This window comes from Oncorhynchus gorbuscha, linkage group LG07, assembly GCF_021184085.1.
Source record: "Oncorhynchus gorbuscha isolate QuinsamMale2020 ecotype Even-year linkage group LG07, OgorEven_v1.0, whole genome shotgun sequence".
Lineage (NCBI taxonomy): Eukaryota > Metazoa > Chordata > Actinopteri > Salmoniformes > Salmonidae > Oncorhynchus > Oncorhynchus gorbuscha.
Genome location: NC_060179.1, coordinates 45,323,519 through 45,335,713, shown reverse-complemented (window position 1 = coordinate 45,335,713; position 12,195 = coordinate 45,323,519). Strand labels below are relative to the sequence as shown.

At 42.3% G+C, this 12,195-nt stretch overlaps 1 protein-coding gene across 1 annotated transcript in view; it reads right to left on the bottom strand.

Annotated features, from left to right (window-relative positions):
- The window catches only part of LOC124039914 (semaphorin-4G-like), a 96,002-nt gene extending 84,099 nt beyond the window's left edge, over nucleotides 1-11,903 (bottom strand). The window contains exon 1 of the mRNA XM_046356469.1: nucleotides 11,713-11,903. The gene's annotated coding sequence lies outside the window, so the exon portion shown is untranslated. The remainder of the gene's footprint in view (nucleotides 1-11,712) is intronic.
- Between the last annotated feature and the right edge of the window lie 292 nt (nucleotides 11,904-12,195).

The window sequence follows — 12,195 nt, the reverse complement described above, 5'->3', positions numbered from 1 at the left end:
AACTTTAAGCATCAGCTGTCAGAGAAGCTTACAGATCATTGTACCTGTACATAGCCCATCTGTAAAGAGCACACCCAACTACCTCATCCCCATGTCATTTATTGTTTTGCTCCTTTGCAACCCAGTATCTCTACTTGCACATTCATCTTCTGCACATTTATTACATGTATTACTTCTGCACATTCATTAAACAGTGTTTAATTAATAAATTGAAATTATTTTGCCACTTTGGCCTATTTATTGCCTTACCTCTCTAATCTTACTTCATTTGCACACACTGTATATAAACTGTTCTATTGTGTTATTGACTGTACATTTGTTTATTCCATGTGTAAATCTGTGTTGTGTCGCACTGCTTTGCTTTATTTTGGCCAGGTCGCAGTTGTAAATGATAACTTGTTCTCAACTGGCCTACCTGCTAAATAAAGGTGAAAAAAAAAATTGAAACGTGAGTGCAACAGGGCGGTAGTCATTGTGGCAAGAAGCTGTAGAGTTCTTTGGAACAGGAATAATGAACTTCTACTTAAGACATGGGGATTACAGACTGGGACAAGGAAAGGTTGAAAATGACCATGAATATGCCTACCAGCTACTCTGCACATGCTCTGAGAAAGCACCCTGGGATACCGTCCAGCTCCGCGGCCTTACGAGTGTTGGCCTGATTAAAGGCCGTACTCATGTCTGCCTCGGAGACCAAGATCACCCAGTCCTCTAGGTCAGCATTAGTGTTGGTTTTGTTATTGTCGAAGCATGCATAAAATGCATTGAGTTCATCTGTTAGAGAGGCATCGTTAGGCAGATCACGACTGGGTCTTCCTTTGTAATCCGTAATGACTGTAGACCCTGCCACATGCGGCAGGCTTCGGAACCTGTGTCATATGCTACTACCTTATTCCTATATTATCATTTTGCTTGTTTAATGACTGCAGATGTCGTAGTGGAAATTCTTGTACTTGTTCCTGTCCTTAGCCATAGCCTCAAAGTTGTCTACGATAGCCCTGTGTGCGGTAGCCCTGTCCTTTAGTTTACCTCCAACCTCAGTGTTAACCAGAGCTTTTGATAGGAGAAGCAGAGAACCTTCACTGTGGGGACAACGTCGCCAATGTATTTCCTAATGAAGCCGGTAACGGAGGTGGTTAACTCGCCAATATTTTCGGAGTTTTGAAAATATTCCGATCAGCGCTAGAAAAGCAGTCCTGTAGCATAATCTCTGGATCTGATGTCCATTTCTCAATGGAGCGAGTCACGGGTACTTCCTGTTTGAGCTTCTGCTTGTAAACACCAGTCACAATAACAGCTGAAAACTCCCTCGGGAGGTAAAAGGGTTGGCATTTGACGATCAGGTATTCCAACACATGTGAACAATGGGATCGAGATCTCGACTGAGCTTGAGACAGCACATCATTTGTTGTTGATGAAGAGGCAAATCCCCTCTCGATTTCCCTGACTCCACTGTCCTGTCCGCTTAGTGAATGGAGAATCCATACAGTTGGATAGCCATGGGGGGTATCTTCTTGAAAGCCATGCTCCAGAAAAGCTGACAATATTGTAGTTACGAGAGTCCCATTGTTAACAAATCTGTGATTGGAGGTCATCCATCTTATTATCAATTGGCCAATGGAATGGAGGAAAGAGGTGGCCGGTTTTCCCTTCGCAATTTTTTTGCTCGCTTTGAGGACAATACAGTGCCACTGACATGGCCCGCTACCAAAACCTGCGGGCTCTCCTTCACTGTAGCCAACGTGAGTAAAACATTTAAACGTGTTAACCCTCGCAAGGCTGCAGACCCAGACGGCATCCCCGGCCGCGTCCTCAGAGCATGCGCAGACCAGCTGGCTGGTGTGTTTACAGACATATTCAATTAATCCTTATCCCAGTCTGCTGTTCCCACATGCTTCAAGAGGGCCACCATTGTTCCTGTTCCCAAGAAAGCTAAGGTAACTGAGCTACTTCTGTCGTCATTAAGTGCTTTGAGAGACTAGTCAAGGACCATATCACCTCCAACCTACCTGACACCCTAGACCCAGTCCAATTTGCTTACCGCCCCAATAGGTCCACAGACGACGCAATCGCCATAACACTGCACACTGCCCTAACCCATCTGGACAAGAGGAATAACTATGTGAGAATGCTGTTCATCGATTACAGCTCAGCATTTAACACCATAATACCACCCTGGGAATCGACCCCGCCCTGTGCAACTGGGTCCTGGACTTCCTGATGGGCCGCCCCCAGGTGGTGAGGGTAGGTAACAACATCTCCACCCCGCTGATCCTCAACACTGGGTCCCCACAAGGGTGAGTTCTCAGCCCTCTCCACGACTGCGTGACCATACACGCCTCCAACTCAATCATCAAGTTTGCAGACGACACTACAGTGGTAGGCTTGATTACCAACAACGACGAGACGGCCTACAGGGAGGAGGTGAGGGCCCTCGGAGTGTGGTGTCAGGAAAATAACCTCACACGCAATGTCAACAAAACATAGGAGATGATCGTGGACTTCAAGAAACAGCAGAGGGAGCAGCCTCCTAGCTACATTGACGGGACAGTAGTGGAGAGGGTGGAGAGTTTTTTTTTTAAAGTTCCTCGGCATACACACCACTGACAAACTGAAATGGTCCACCCACACAGACAGCGTGGTGAAGAAGACTCAGAATGTTGTTTCCTCCGACACATTGGTGCAGCTGGCTTCCGGGTTAAGCGAGCGGGTGTTAAGAAGCGCGGTTTGGCGGGTCATGTTTGGGGGATGCATGACTCAACCTTTGCCTCTCCCGAGCCCGTTGGTGAATTGCAGAGATGAGACAAGATCGTAATCATGAAATTGGGGAGAAAAAGGGTGTACAAATTACAACAACAAAAAGAGCGATATAAACTGGTACTTTTTTGGGGGTTCGAACCAGTTCAGAACTTTATTTTGCTTGTTGGAACATAGGAACTAAACAAAGAAAATAGTGGTTCGAAACAAACCCTGGGGTAAAGCATATCCTTTGAACACAATGAACATTTAGCATATTCACCAATAGCCCTATCTGACACATCGCACCCAACAACAAACAACATTGAGTATGGTTACATGCACGCAATTATTGTGGATTGTCTGATTAATATAATTGATGAATATAATTAAAACCTTTACATGCTTTGCAAGAAGAATGATTTCCCTAATAATCCTGTTTACATGGAGACATCTGAAATCAGGCTACCCGATGGCACTCTGATAAATGCAGAAAATCACCAATCAAAATAAACATTTTAACACAGCGACCATGTTATTTTCGGGAAGCGTACTTGATCCTGAGTTCGGACATACAAAGTTTGCATGTGAAAACTACTTCTAAGAGGCATACATTCAGTTGTTCCGAAATTACCTTACTTGCGCTAAAGAGGGAGGCTCGTTCGGCTGGTGTTAGCACATGCGCAGATCAAATACACAGCTGAAATGCCGATTAAGGTGTTTACATGTCCTAAGAATTCGAAAGATTGCTCAGTTTTAATCGGCGTATGCTTACTTTGATTTTGACGTTACACTGATTAAGATAAGCAGTAAGGTGTTTACATTACTATTGCATAATCAGCCTACTACCATAATCAGTTTAATATCTAATTATTACTGTGCATGTAAACATACTCACTGTCACAACATTACCACAACACAGTAATAGAGGCACATTAACAATTATGTCACATTGACAGAGAGGGGTTTCAGATTTTTTCAGTAAAATATCCAACTGAATAAAAGGTTTATTTTTAAAACCAAAGCCAATCCAGATAAGGGCAGTAAAAGGCTATAGTCATGAATAGTCATGACACAAGGTAATTTCCTTCTCAGTGTTGGAAAAGCAGCTACTCTCTGTCATTTGAACCCTGAGGGTACAGAACTGAATAAACTATTGGTGATCCACAAACATGAAGAGGATGACACTGGATCCCCATTTTGATGCGATTTCCACCCTAACTCACAACAACCCTCAATCTCCGGTGTCACCTTGAATCAGTGTCCATGAGTTACAGGGTCACAGAGTTCAGGTTGCTTATCATCATAACTTCTGGTGCTCCATACTATATTACCTATTATAAACTGGGTGGTTTGAGCCCTGAATGCTGATTAGCTGACAGCCATGGTATATCAGACCGTAGACCATGGGTATGACTAAACATTTATTTTTACTGCTCTAATTACATTGGTAACCAGTTTATAATAGTAATAAGGAACCTCACGGGTTTGTGATACAGTGGGGGGGGGATTATTTAGTCAGCCACCAATTGTGCAAGTTCTCCCACTTAAAAAGATGAGAGGCCTGTAATTTTCATCATAGGTACACTTCAACTATGACAGACAAAATGAGCGAAGAAAATCCAGAAAATCACATTTTTTAAATGAATTCACTTTCAAATTATGGTGGAAAATAAGTATTTGGTCACCTACAAACAAGCAAGATTTCTGGCTCTCACAGACCTGTAACTTCTTCTTTAAGAGGCTCCTCTGTCCTCCACTCGTTACCTGTATTAATGGCACCTGTTTGAACTTGTTATCAGTATAAAAGACACCTGTTCACAACCTCAAACAGTCACACTCCAAACTCCACTATGGCCAAGACCAAAGAGCTGTCAAAGGACACCAGAAACAAAATTGTAGACCTGCACCAGGCTGGCAAGACTGAATCTGCAATAGGTACGCAGCTTGGTTTGAAGAAATCAACTGTGGGAGCAATTATTAGGAAATGGAAGACAAACAAGACCACTGATAATCTCCCTCGATCTGGGGCTCCACGCAAGATCTCACCCCGTGGGGTCAAAATGATCACAAGAACGGTGAGCAAAAATCCCAGAACCACGAGAGGGGACCTAGTGAATGACCTGTAGAGATCTGGGACCAAAGTAACAAATCCTACCATCAGTAACACACTATGCCGCCAGGGACTCAAATCCTGCAGTGCCAGACGTGTCCCCCTGCTTAAGCCAGTACATGTTCAGGCCCGTCTGAAGTTTGCTAGAGAGCATTTGGATGATCCAGAAGAAGATTGGGAGAATGTCATATGGTCAGATGAAACCAAAATAGAACTTCTTGGTAAAAACTCAACTCGTCGTGTTTGGAGGACAAAGAATGCTGAGTTGCATCCAAAGAACACCATACCTACTGTGAAGCATGGGGGTGGAAACATCATGCTTTGGGGCTGTTTTTCTGCAAAGGGACCAGGATGACTGATCCGTGTAAAGGAAAGAATGAATGGGGCCATGTATCGTGAGATTTTGAGTGAAAACCTCCTTCCATCAGCAAGGGCATTGAAGATGAAACGTGGCTGGATCTTTCAGCATGACAATGATCCCAAACACACCGCCCGGGCAACGAAGGAGTGGCTTCGTAAGAAGCATTTCAAGGTCCTGGAGTGGCCTAGCCAGTCTCCAGATCTCAACCCCATAGAAAATCTTTGGAGGGAGTTGAAAGTCCGTGTTGCCCAGCAACAGCCCCAAAACATCACTGCTCTAGAGGAGATCTGCATGGAGGAATGGGCCAAAATACCAGCAACAGTGTGTGAAACCCTTGTGAAGACTTACAGAAAACGTTTGACATCTGTCATTGCCAAAAAAGGGTATATAACAAAGTATTGAGATAAACTTTTGTTATAGACCAAATACTTATTTTCCACCATAATTGGCAAATAAATTCATAAAAAATCCTACAATGTGATTTTCTGGAATTATTTCCCCTCATTTTGTCTGTCATAGTTGAAGTGTACCTATGATGAAAATTACAGGCCTCATCTTTTTAAGTGGGAGAACTTCCACAATTGGTGGCTGACTAAATACTTTTTTGCCCCACTGTATATGGCCAATATAGGTCAAGTTAAAATGTACAGTGCATGGCTTCCCGAAGGTCTTACTAATTTCTACCTGTCCTGATGGAGTGCTTCATATAATTAATTACGGCGAAGGGCTGTATCCAGGCACTCCGCAATGCATCGTGCATAAGAACAGCCCTTAGCAGTGGTATATTGGCCATATACCACACCTCCTCTGGCCTTATTGCTTCACTCCATCAGGACAGGTAGAAATTAGCAAGACCTTCGGGAAGACATTCACTGTACATTTTAACTTGACCTATAAATTGCGTGGGGATTATGTGCCTTATATTGTAACAAAGGAAAGCTTCCATATACTGCAGCATCAGTTTGTCCCAGCTCTAAGTTGTCACCATGCATATTTGCTGGACTCGGCCGCAACTTTCACTGGGGACAGGGGGACATGATCCCCCCCACATTCTGAAAATGCATTTTGGTCCCCCACAGTTTCACTGCACTGTGATACAAAAAGCGGCATCGGTGTGCTTTAGGACCATGCGGATGACTCTGAGCTATTGGCTGTTTGGCGAATCAACAGGCTGGATTTCAAAACCACGCGGACACCACAGAGCGTGCCAACAGAGACAGCTGTGGTCTGTGTGTGTGGTGCTTTTTCTCAGCATTGTAAAAGCATGCAGACCAGAAACTGGCTACTCTTCATTTGACTGACGTAGCTGGCAAGGTAACTGCTGTTTGACTTAACAGAAAAATGTATTTATTCCCAGTGCTGAGTTAGTAGTATAACTGACATGAAACGTGTCAGTTACACATGTTTCATCCCCTCTCGACTGAAGTTCTGTCTGAAGTGAATTAACTAGCTAGCAATTAGCTACCACAGCCAGTTTAGCTATAGCCTCTAGTTTTCTGTAAGGTAACAGTATCTAACAGCTATTGTGTGTATGGACATGTTTTGTAGCCTTTGTTTTGTCCTGTTTCAACAGAAGTAAAGTAACTTGGCTAGTTTTCGGCAGTTGATGAACCATTAGAGCTAGCCAAAAGTTGGCTAACGTTAGCTAGCAAGCTTACAATCCCTAGCTGCTGGGCTGCTAAATCCTGCCACTGGGGGTCTGCCATACTCTTGGTTATCACTCTGGCCTTGGCCTAACACACCTGAAACCAATAATGAATGTTACACTAAGATCTTAAAGCTGAGTGGGATGGGTTGGGTTGGGGCTCTGCAAGATGGTGGATCTCTAGGGGAAGGAAGTGGCAATCCAGCAATGTTGTGTGCAATTAAAAAGAGCTCTACAGTACTATTAGGCCTATGATATGAATTACATTGCCCTCTGTAATTATTGGGTCAATTAAGCATTTTTTTCTATAGTCCAAAAGTGAGGATTTGAAATCAAACAATGATTGTGAAATTAAAGTGCTGAGCATTAATTTGAGGGTATTTTAATCGATATCGAGGGAACCGTTTAAAAATTATAGCCCTTTTTGTACATATTCCCCCCCATTTTAGGAGAGCAAAAGTATTGGGATAAATGAACTTGTATGTGTATTAAGGTAGTTAAGTATTAAGTCCTCCGTTCATAGCAGGCATTGACTACATCAAGCTTGTGACTACTAATTGGTTGAATCTATTTGTTTTGGACGCGTTTCAGATTATTTTGGGCCCAATAGAAATGAATGGTAAATAATGGATTATGTCATTTTGGAGTCACTTTTATTGGAAATCTGAGTAGAAGTGTTAAACATTTTCTATATTAATATGGATGATACCATGATTACGGATCATCCTGAATGAATCATGACTAATGATAAGAGAGAAAGTTAGATGCACAAATTTCATACCCCTAAAACTAACTTCTTACCACTACAATAACAGGGGAGGTTAGCATTTTGGGGGGATATGATATTTGTGCATCTATAACTTTCTCACTCATCATTATTCATGATTCATAGATGATTACCCATAATCATGGTAGCATCCACATTCATGTAGAAGTATTTAGAAACATTATGTTCTTTTTACAATAAAACTTTACCCAAAATGACCCCAAAAGGGTAATATTACAGTACCAGCCAAACATTTGGACACATTCATGGGTTTTTCTTTATTTTTACTGTTTTCTACATTGTAGAATAATAGTGAAGACATCAAAACGATGAAATAACACATGAAATCATGTCGTAACCAAAATAGTGTTAAACAAATCAAAACATATTTTAGATTCTTCAAAGAAGACACCCTTTGCCTTGATGACAGCTTTGCACACTTGGCATTCTCTCAACCTGCTTCACCTGGAATGCTTTTCCAACAGTCTTGAAGGATTTCACACATATGCTGAGCACATGTTGGCTGCTTTTCCTTCACTCTGCGGTCCAACTCATCCCAAACCATTTGAATTCAGTTGAGGTCGGGTGATTGTGCAGGCCAGGTCATCTGATGCAGCACTCCATCAATCTCCTTATTGGTCAAATAGCCCATACACAGCCTGGGGGTGTGTTGGGTCATTTTCCTGTTGAAAAACTAATTATAGTTCCACTAAGCACAAACCAGATGGGATGGCGTATTGCTGCAGAATGCTGTGGTAACCATGCTGGTTAAGTGTGCCTTGAATTCTAAATAAATCACTGACAGTGTCACCAGCAAAGCACCCCCACAGCATCACACCTCCTCCTTCATGCTTCTCGGTGGGAACCTCACATGCGGAGATCATCCATTCACCGACTCTCACAAAGTCAAGGTGGTTGGTACCAAAAATCTCAAATTTGGACTCATCAGACGAAAGGACAGATTTACACCATTCTAATGTCCATTGCTGGTGTTTCTTGGTCCAAGCAAGTCTCTTCTTCTTACGGCTGTCCTTTAGTAGTGGTTTATTTGCAGAAAATCAACCATGAAGGCCTGATTTACGCAGTCTCCTCTGAACAGTTGATGTTGAGGTGTGTCTGTTACAATTTTCCGGATTGACTGACCTTTATGTCTAAAGCAATGATGGACTGTAATTTCTATTTGCTTATTTGACCAGTTCTTGCCATAATATGGACTTGGTCTTTTGCCAATCTTCTGTATACCATCCCTGCTTTGTCACAACACAACCCATTGGCTCAAACGCATTAAGGAAAGAAATTCCGCAAATTAACTTTTAACAAGGCACACCTGTTAATTGAAATGCATTCCAGGTGATTACCCCATGAAGCTGGATGAGAGAATGCCAAGAGTGTGCAAAGCTGTCATCAAGGCAAAGGGTGGCTACTTTGAAGAATCTCAAACACTTTTTTGGTTACTACATGATTCCATATGTGTTATTTCATAGTTTGATGTGTTCACTATTATTCTACAATGTAGAAAATAGTACAAATAAAGAAACTGTTGAATGAGTTGGTGTGTTCAAACTTTTGACTGGTACTGTAGATTGTGTAGAAACCAGGAAATTAGCTTTCGATGACCCAAAACAAATCTGAGGCAGGACCCCCCAGGCCCCCCTGCGAGGTTATGTCCCCTCCACTTCTAAAAGCAAAGTCGCGCCCCTGGCTGGACTGGTGAGTTGTCCTCTTCGGAATGTACCGGTATTCCAAAGGCTCATGTCATGAATAATGACTAATAAAGTAATCTAATATAAAGGCCTTGCTCAGTCCACTAATATTTGAAGAGAGCACCAAAGGCAGTTTCCAGTGTGAAATCAATTTGTTACCAGTCCTAAACACACACACAAACACACAGCAAGGGTGCAGTTGATGGGAACATCTAGCAAACCAAAGGTTGTGTGTTCGAATCTCATTTATGGACAACTTTAGCATTTTAGATAATTAGCAACTTTGATACTTTTCCCTACTTTTTAGCTACTTTGCAATTACCTAGTATGTTAGCTAACCTTCCCCTAACCTGAACAATTTTAGCTAATAATTCACCTAACTCTAACCTTAACCCTAACCTTTACCCCTAACCCCTAGAGCTAGCTAACGTTAGTCACAACAAACTGGAATTAGTAACATCAAACCCAATTTTATTTGTCACATGCGCCAAATACAAAACAACGCTTACCTACAGGCCCTTAACCAACAATGCAGTTCAATAAATAGTTAAAAAAATATTTACTAAATAAACTAGAGTAAAAAATGAAAAGTAACACAGTAAAATTACATAAAAATAACGAGGCTATATACAGGGGGTACCAGTACAATGTGCGGGGGTACAGGCTAGTCGAGGTAGTTTGTACATGTAGGTTGGGGTAAAGTGACTATGCATAGATAATAAACAGCGAGTAAATGTAAATAGTCGGATGGCCATTTGATTAATTGTTCATCAGTCTTATAGATTGGGGTCAGAAGCTGTTAAGGAGCCTTTTGGACCTAGACTTGGTGCTCCGGTACTGCTTGCCGTGCGGTAGCAGAGAGAACAGTCTATGACTTGGGTGACTAGAGTCTTTGACAATTTTCCGTGCCTTCCTCTGACACAGCCAAGTATATAGGTCCTGGATGGCAGGAAGCTTGGTCCCAGTGATGTACTGGGCCGTACGCATCACACTCTGTCGCGCCTTACGGTCGGATGCCGAGCAGTTGCCATACCAGACGGTGATGTAACTGGTCAGGATGCTCTCGATGGTGCAGCTGTAGAACTTCTTGAGGATCTGGGGACCCATGCCAAATCTTTTCAGTCTCCTGAGGGGAAGTTTTGTAATGCCATTTTCACGACTCTCTTGATGTGTTTGGACCATGATAGATCGTTGGTGATGTGGACACCAAGGAACTTGAAACTCTCGACCCGCTCCACTTCAGCCCATTTCATGTTAATGGGGCCTGTTCAGTCCTCCTATTCCTGTAGTCCATGATCATCTCCTTTGTCTTGCTCACATTGAGGCAGAGGTTGTTGTCCAGGCACCACACTGCCAGGTCTCTGACCTCCTCCCTATAGGCTGTCGCATTGTTGTCAGTGATCAGGGCTACCACTGTTTTGTCGTCAGCAAACTTAATGATGGTGATGGAGTCGTGCTTTTCCACGCTGTTGTTGATGAACAGGGAGTACATTTACATTTTGCAAATTCATAACATATTGTACGTTTAGCAAATTTGTGAACATATGGACGAATTGCAATTCATAACATATTGTACGAATTGCAATTTGTAAGATATACAAATTGTAATTCGTAACTTATCATACAAAATAGATCATGGATCCACAAATGCATTATTACATACCATATGAAGTGTCAGATATCATAGAAATGTAGCATATCATACTAAATGGAGTATCTTGGATTAGACTAGAATAATAGGACATGCTCTGAAACCAAGTTGAAATATTTTGCCTCACCATTGCTTGTTCTAGTGAACATAAACTGACCTATATGGCTTTGCCTATTAGAAAACTTCAACAGCAATGCACTGTATATTGCCAGGAAAATGTTGCTTGTAGATAAGTAACCTCGAGTGCTATTTATGCTCTCAATATCATAGCAAGTTTGTAGGATAAATATTTTACATTATGACCGAGATCAGACAAAACCGTCATGGACTTCATTTGCATCCCAGCACCTAATTGTACACATCTCAACATAACTTCGGATCATTCTGCCACGCGCGCAAGCGTTGTCTTATGTTATTATTACCCATTTTCAGAGTAGCCTACCGATAATAACCATGCAATGTGCTCTGTCTGAAATAAATGATCCTATTTAGCCTAATACACCACCGCGACGCAATACACATTTCCACAATGTTACGTGTCTGACGAACACTGCAGCATTTTAAAAATACTTAAAGCGCTTTCTCACACACCTTCACCTGCCTGCGATTTGTCATATAACTCACACCCCATTCAAGACTGAATAGGTAAACTGAACGAAATAGAATACAGATCACTGTACAGTAGGCTACAGTACAGTACAGTTAGTCTACTGTAGTTACAATGTTGTAAACCTTACCTTGCAAATGTTCTACGAAACTAGAGAATACTCTTCTATAGAATAATTATTTGTGAGTCCCCGCGTGGTGTTAGAGTGGTGCGCAGTCCAGCGCGCATATGCCAGCCTCTGCTCTGTCAAACCAGCATATTGCGCATGCATATGTCTATTCTAGTCCCCACACCGGTGTCGCGCTCACGCTTTCTCGCTTTCTCAATACATTCGCAAATGGTTTCAAATTAGAATGTTAATCAATCCCTTCTTGCATTGTAAACAATTATCTCAATGCTCATATCCTTGCTACTTCTGACATGGTAACATGCAACTCATTGGTCAGATGTGTCCCTACACATAGGTTGAAATGTGGGTTTCCGAGTGGCGCAGCAATCTAAGACACTGCATCTCAGTGCTAGAGGCGTCACTACAGACCCTGGTTTGATTCCAGGCTGTATCACAACCGGCTGTGATTGGGAGTCCCATAGGGTGGCACACCCAGGTTAGGGT